This window comes from Protopterus annectens, chromosome 8.part0, assembly GCF_019279795.1.
Source record: "Protopterus annectens isolate FY-2018-M chromosome 8.part0, PAN1.0, whole genome shotgun sequence".
NCBI classification, from domain to species: Eukaryota; Metazoa; Chordata; order Ceratodontiformes; family Protopteridae; genus Protopterus; species Protopterus annectens.
In genome coordinates, this window is record NC_056741.1 from 713,918,753 (window position 1) to 713,926,091 (window position 7,339).

The following is a 7,339-nucleotide window of genomic DNA, read 5'->3' on the forward strand; positions in this document are numbered from 1 at the left end:
TGGATCCAATGATGATGATGCTTCGGCTCCAAGAACCATCTTGCTCCCACCACAGAGTCAGAACCGATTGGATCAGGGATGTAGTCGGAGTTGAAGTAGGAAGATCTCTTCGATCAGATGCATAGACTCCCGCAGCTTTCAGATCCATGGGCTCCTAAATGACTGGTTGGATCATAGGAGTAATAGCGGGTAGAAAAGCAGCTTGACAGCTCATGGATCTGGTGGGGGATGGAGCTAGCAAAACACACATCTGGATTTGTGTTCTGAAGAATTTTCTCATCATCCTATCCACCTCCACTTCAGAAAGACTACAACAGGACCTAATGGAAGAGGATGTGGAGGGTGGCCAAGACGACTGTTGCAAAAAGGGTACTTCAGCCTCGAAGACACCGGCTCTGGGGAGAACTGGGGATTGTGGACATGACAGATAGAGCTGTACAATGTTTCGGATCTGAAAGCTTTGGATCTGATAATTTTGGAACCTTTTTTTTGAGGTTCTGAGGAAGATGTCTATGGAGGGGCCTGGGTAGGAAAGCACTTATGGTGCTCCCTGGGCTCCTTCCATCACAACCACAAAATCACCCTTATCAGCAGGTCTAATGAATACTGATCTATCCATCTGCAGCATCTTCAAAGCTTCCCTCTCTTCCCTGGTCAAATTAACAAAATCAGGTCTCCTATTAATTTTCTGACTCCGGTATAATTTGCTATTGGCATTTTATGATATACTGAAAGGAAAGCATTTTTACTGCTGTGTTTCTGCTGAGATTTTTGGTGACTGTTGAACACCTCAAGATTGGTTAAACAGCACAATTCCCTTGAATTACTTCAGGTGCAATTGACTACAAGACCCCTCTTCAGGTCATTGCCAGCTGTAGGACCCCCTCCATGAATCAGGACATCTACTCAGCCTGCTTGGTTCTACCTGACTCAATCAAGACACAAACACCCTGGTTTTGGGTGACTTTAATTACCCATCCATTGACTGGATAAATTATGTGTTCCAACTCACTTGCCCAAAGGTTCCTGGATTTTGTTAACTTCAATGCCCTGGACCAGCTGGCTAACAAACCCACAAGATGCTCAAACATCCTGAATCTGGTGCTCACTAACATGAGGGGCCACTGCACCACCCCCAGTGTGTGCCCATCCCTGGTGAGATCTGACCACAAATCAGTATCGTTAGAAGTAACTATTATACAATGCCCCCCCCCAAGCAACAACTAGAATTAAAAACTTCTGCAAGGTCAATTACAGCCTCTTAAGTGACAGCATAAATAACTTCACAGCCTCTCCCCCACCCCCACTGATGGAACAAACACCTATGCTGAGTTGTACACCAATGCTTTATATGAGCACCTGTACAATTGTATTTACTCTGCCATACCTGATAGAAACAAAGCAAGATCTTAAAGGAAAAACAAACCTGCCTGGTGGCAACTGCCATTAATAGGCTACACAACAGGAGAAAGAAATAACTGTCTAAGAGAAGGAAGGAACGGTCTCAAAAATGGAAACACTCGCTCCTCAACTTAAACAAATAAGACTTCTAGTGAAGTCCTCCAAAACTAAGTACATATCCAAATTAGGATACCTAACTAAGGATAACCACAAGGAGTTCTTTAGTTACATCCATAACCTCAAAGGTAAAGCCCAGATATGCACTGAACTCATAGTAAATGGTACTACATATACAGAACATGTAGATATAGCAAACCTGCTGGCTGACCGGTTCAGTGAAAACTTAATTTCACTGTACCTGCCACACATACTCCAAAGCATCCCTAACACCTGTCCCTCACCTTGCATCTCCGAGGAGCAGGTATTAACCACCCTCGCCAAGGCCAAAATCATTACAGCTTCTATGGGACCAAACAACATCCAGGGCTGTGTTCTACATGGGTTAAAAAAGGAATTAGCATCACCATTGGGCAAACTTCTCAATCACAGCCTAAGCAATGGCTTTGTTCCAATGGAATGGAAAACAGCTACCATCATTCCTTGGCACATAAGGGGTGCATCCACCAACCCCGGAACTATAGAACCATTAGCCTGACCAGCCTTATCTGCAAGGCCATGGAACGAATCATCGTGGACCTTATTAACAAAGAGATAGGAAATCTCCAAACTCTCAATCCGACCCAATGTGGCTTTGTCAAGGAGAGATCATGCTCGTTAAACCTGGTGGACTTTGAGACAGTCACCAAGGCCCTGGACAAGGGCAAATCTGTGCATATGGCCTACCTAGACTTAGCCAAGACCTTTGACACAAACCTCCACTCAGGCAGCATTCATAAACTCACCCAGCTAGATATCAACCCATATATTTTCAGGTGGGTTGCAAACTGACTCCACCTCCTCTAACAGAACAGTAACCAGCGGTGTTCCAGAGGGATTGATTCTGGGACCCCTACTGTTCGCAATCTACTTCTCCAAAGTACAGGCTAAAACTAAAGTACTGTGGCTGACAGTTTGCTGATGACTGCAAACAGAGTGATCACTGAAACCCCTAGCAATGTGAACATCCTGCAATAAGGTGTTAAGAAGACTAATGACTGGTGCCAAAGTCCTGGTCTTAAACTTAATGCAAAACAATGCATTATCAACCCCTTAGGCAAGGGTGATGCTCCTGCAAACTAACATCAATAGCAATACCCTAAGCATACAGTCAGTCGTGAGAGATCTGGGCACACAAGTTAACAGCAACCTTAACTTTGAACACCATGTCTCCACAGTGGTAATAAGAGCATTTTATACTGCTCATCTCGTAAGTAAGGCCAGTGCCTCCAGAAAAAAAAGAGGTTATAATCCCCCTATACTCTTCCCTCATCAGGCCAATAACAGAGTACAACACTCCTTTTGTTATCTTCCTTTACAAACACCTGCAGCAACTGCAGAGACCACAAAGGAGCCTTACAAAGAAAATTCAGGGTCTTCAAGACCTGTCTTATGTGGACAGGCAAAAATCATTGTCACTTCACTCTGTGTGATACAGCCTGCTCAGAAGTGACCTGTGTGTTGCATATAGAGCAATCTCTGATCCAGCTTTAATGGAAATGCTGCACATTCGCAAGTCAAATGGCACACTGGCCACTCACTTAAATGATCTTAACCTGGTATGTGACATCAACAGAACTTACTGGAGAGAAAGATTGGTCTCACAGAGGTTTCCCCACCTTTGGAACAAGCTTGCTATTCATATTAAACAAAGCCCCTCACTGGCCCTATTTAAGCATAATTTGGACGGATGGATAACGGGAAATTCACCCTGGGGGTTCCACCTGTGTCCCTCAAACAGGGGCAATAGGTGCTGATTTTAATGTCGCTTGAACTAGACACCCTTGGGAACATGGGTTTAACTTGGCTAGGCTTGTAAAAGCCCTGGGGCCATTAGACTAATAAAGCTCCTATGATACATACTCAAGGCCACTTTAGCTAGTTTTCATTTTATATGAAACACATGCCTCTAAATTCACTTGATTGTCATACATGTCTGTTTTAAATTTAATGTCTATATTCACCTTATGACCATGGAATTCCTGACCTCCTAATGGTTCTGCTTGTTTGTTCATTCATGTCTTTATATACTGCAGCCAGATACCATTTAATACATAACTTAACTTAGTCTTTTGTTCACTATTTGCTATTTCACCTAACACAGCTACAATTTAATTAAATTTTGACTTAGTTCTTGGCTTCCATGCCCTTATTACTGCATTTTTTTTTCTAAATTCTACTAGTTATACACTTGGTACTCCTCTACTACATCTTAGTTCATGAATATACCATGTAATTATATATACCTGTTAATATTTAATTCAAGATTTCTTGAATTAAGATACATTTACAGTTCCCAAGTTCCATGCACCAAACACACCGTAGTGCATGTAACAGTAGTGCAAACATTTCCAAGGAAAAAAATCATGACGCTTCTTGGTTCTGTGGCACATTTTGGTGTCACACAAACCTCATTTCACTATTCCTAACAATTTACCTCAGTTCTCTTCTTCCAATCAATCTAATGTAATTTTCTCTGAATTAACTTTTTCTAATGTAAATATATAGATTTCCTGCTTAGTGTATTCCTAAGTTCAGTTTCCTCTATTGTGGGTTCTATCAAACAGTCTCCAAATTTTGAGGTTGCATGTGCTATACCTTGTTGCCCTATTCTGTGCTAAATTCTTCCTGGAGACCCTGAAAACGTATTTTGCAATTTTGTGAAACTCAACTCTTGCCTCTCTTAATATAATCAACTTTACTACAGTACTTAATTGCTCCCAGTAACCATTTTCTTTGTTTCTCCTTTTCTAACGTTCCATGTTTCTCTTCTTCTTGGTGTTTTTGCCCCAATCACTACCAGAAAAATTTCCCTTCTCCATATTTTTAGTTCCTTTTGCCTTACTATATCAGCTACATGCCTCACTGCAGTAATTTCTTTTTTGCATAACAGGTTCATAAAGTCAGTCTCTTTGCCTCTTTTTCCATCATTTCTTGCAACAGCAACATTTCTTTCCATCTTGCTTCATATTCTCAGAGTGAATCAGGTAGAACAGTTGTAATTCTGTTGCCTTGTAATAGTTATCTAGGCTTGGCATCCACCAACTCAACTGGCATTGTCTGTTTTTCCCACATTGCTCCAAAACACTTTTCATCCCATAAGACCTCCTGAATTAACTTCACCATTGCTAACATGAGTCTCTGCAGCGGGTGTCAAGAAAGTTTGCCTTGCACAAAATATAAAAAGGAGTATAAACATTTTTATGGTTTGCACCTTGTGATCCAAGTCCAATAACATTAATCTCCATTTGTTTTAATTTAGTCAGTACTTTCTGATTTACATACTTTCACGTTTTCTTTATTGCACTTGATACCTGTTCCTCCGGCCACACATCTAAATACGTTGTTTTATATATGCCCCCATAGCTATATATGTACCATTGTGTGAGTTGGCCAGTTTTTTTTTCAGTACTTCACCTCTGCTGACTGTTTAATATCAGCCTCTATTCAGCCAATCGAACCAGAGAGGAGCCATCATCTGATAAGCAATCTGGAGTGATTTGTAATTTTCTGTTTTCACCCTAACTAGCACATACCAAACAAGATATCATGGAGAAGTGTTTAACTTGCCACGCAGGACAGATGTCCCCTCACTTCCGTAAGGAGATATTCCCTCCATTCTGCCTCACTGTTCCCCGCACAGTATAAGGCTGATCCTTCAGGTTCCCACCACGAAGTCACACTACACAGTGTATCAAAAGAGCATACAAATCCCTCCCATGGCTAGACAGAGAAAAAGAAAAATCCATACATAAAAAGTCAGAGGGACAGGCAAACTTGCAGATTTTTTTTTTTTTAATAACTGGGATATCTCACTGGGGTATAAGCCCATTTTCAGTGAAGGAAAAAAAGTTGTAGTATATATAAACGGTGACAGTTTGGAAACAGTTGTATATCAATGTCAAAGCAATTTTTACAGACTTAAATAATGAAAGAAACTATAGAAGCATGTTAGTCTTTATCAGTAGCACCTAAACTGAAGTGGATAATGCATAGAATCTGCTAACACATACATTAAAAAAGGCAAAAAACAGACTACATTCACCTGAGGATGCTTGGTCAGCATCTCACTTTATTTAGTCCTATACGGAGCACCCACTTTTTTTCCAATGACGATTTTTCTTCCTAGCCTGCTGACCATCAAGCTTCCTCCTACAGCTCTTGAACCCATTAACTCCACCTCTGTTGGGGAGTCCATAGTGCAAAGGCAAGAGTCAACCACAAGGGCCATCAATGAAAAAGCCATGGAAGTTGTTAATGCTTATAGCATCCTGGCAAAAAAGTTGTTTACAGTTAAGCCCTAACCCTCTCCTTGTAGCTGATGTGAGCATCTGCACCACCAAAAAACAGCTATGTACCTCCTGTGTGTGCAAGTTCATCGACATGTAGTGAGGACTATCACGGCTTTGTAGAGGCCATCCTATTAACTCAGTCCTGGACATTTCAATGACTAGCAAGCTTTTGCTTGCATGCTGCTGTTCAGTGGACCAGAAACAAAAGTTATATACTTACCATGACAGTTGTGTAAGACTGAACCCGTCTTTCTCCATGATGTAGGACTCTAGGTTGAAGAACTTGGACAGCCTGGCATTTACAATGTTAGTAACACCAAACACCTCCCATTTACTCATAATCCTGTGCATCTAACACAAAGAGACAAAACCAAGTGAGCTGCAGAAAGGCAAGCTGTGTGAAAAGTAGATGGACATTATCTATTTCTTTCTTAATGTAATTTCAAATATATACACCTGTTGCTCAATTAACTTTCTTTTTCTTCGAGCCAACTGTACCAAAACTGAGATATTAAACAAACTGGAAGTCATAACATTGTGAGCACTCATGCAGAAATGGACAAGGCACCCTTCATTCATGTGATGACACTGCTCAGTAAATGGGTAGTTTCTGAATACAGATTTTGGCCAAGTATGGATTTCAATTAAGTGATAAATACTGAACCTTTTTGCATAGCTAATGAAAATAAGTCGTACTGAATGAAAATGTTTATTGTGCTATAATGGATGCAAGAAAGGAGTTGGGGAAACTGCAGAACACCGTATTTAAATAAAAAAATACATTGGTCTGCAAAAAAAAAAAATAATCAAAACAAAATCAGTTACAAAATGAACAAATCCATTTTTTGCAATTGCTATAAAAAAAAAAAACTTCAGACAAAATGTCTAAATAGTGGTACTGTTAGGGAAAGGGATTAAGGGATTTTGGTAATGTAATGTGTAAGGTTGGGGTAAACGGAAGTGGAATAGTTAGGGTTAGAATGTATAAGTAAGGATGGACAGGGGGACCATGTCACCATAACAGTAATGGTAACTAACTCCATTCCTAAGACTGAGTAGACAGCATGTTTTAGGAATAATTTAGGGTTGGTATTTCTGTTGGCAGTAAAAACTTCATGTCCCACCAATTCCTCACTCTTGGCAAAAAAAAAAAAAACGTGGCTTGTCAGCCTAAGTATTACTAAGCCATCTGGTCACCCCCCTCCCCCCATCAAGCATTCTAGACCCTCTCTGAATGTGAAAGAGAAAAACATGGAAAAGAGTGGAAAGGCATAAACTTTTAAGTCCAAAGAAAAAAAAAACTGAAGGCTTCCATCTTCTTGGTTCAAATTACAAGATAAGGAGTATAAAAACTCTGGAACATGGGATTGTATTCTGCAGCAAACAGATCCACATGAGGTGATCCTCAGAATAAATCTACACAGACAAAACTGATCTGTCTCGCTGCCAGTCATGAGTCATGTTCCAATTCAAAAAGTGTGCTATAATGT

General features: G+C 40.5%; 1 protein-coding gene across 3 annotated transcripts in view; it reads right to left on the minus strand.

Moving 5' to 3' along the window:
- The window catches only part of DAP3 (death associated protein 3), a 1,113,059-nt gene that overhangs the window by 861,597 nt on the left and 244,123 nt on the right, over nucleotides 1-7,339 (minus strand). The window lies entirely within an intron of this gene.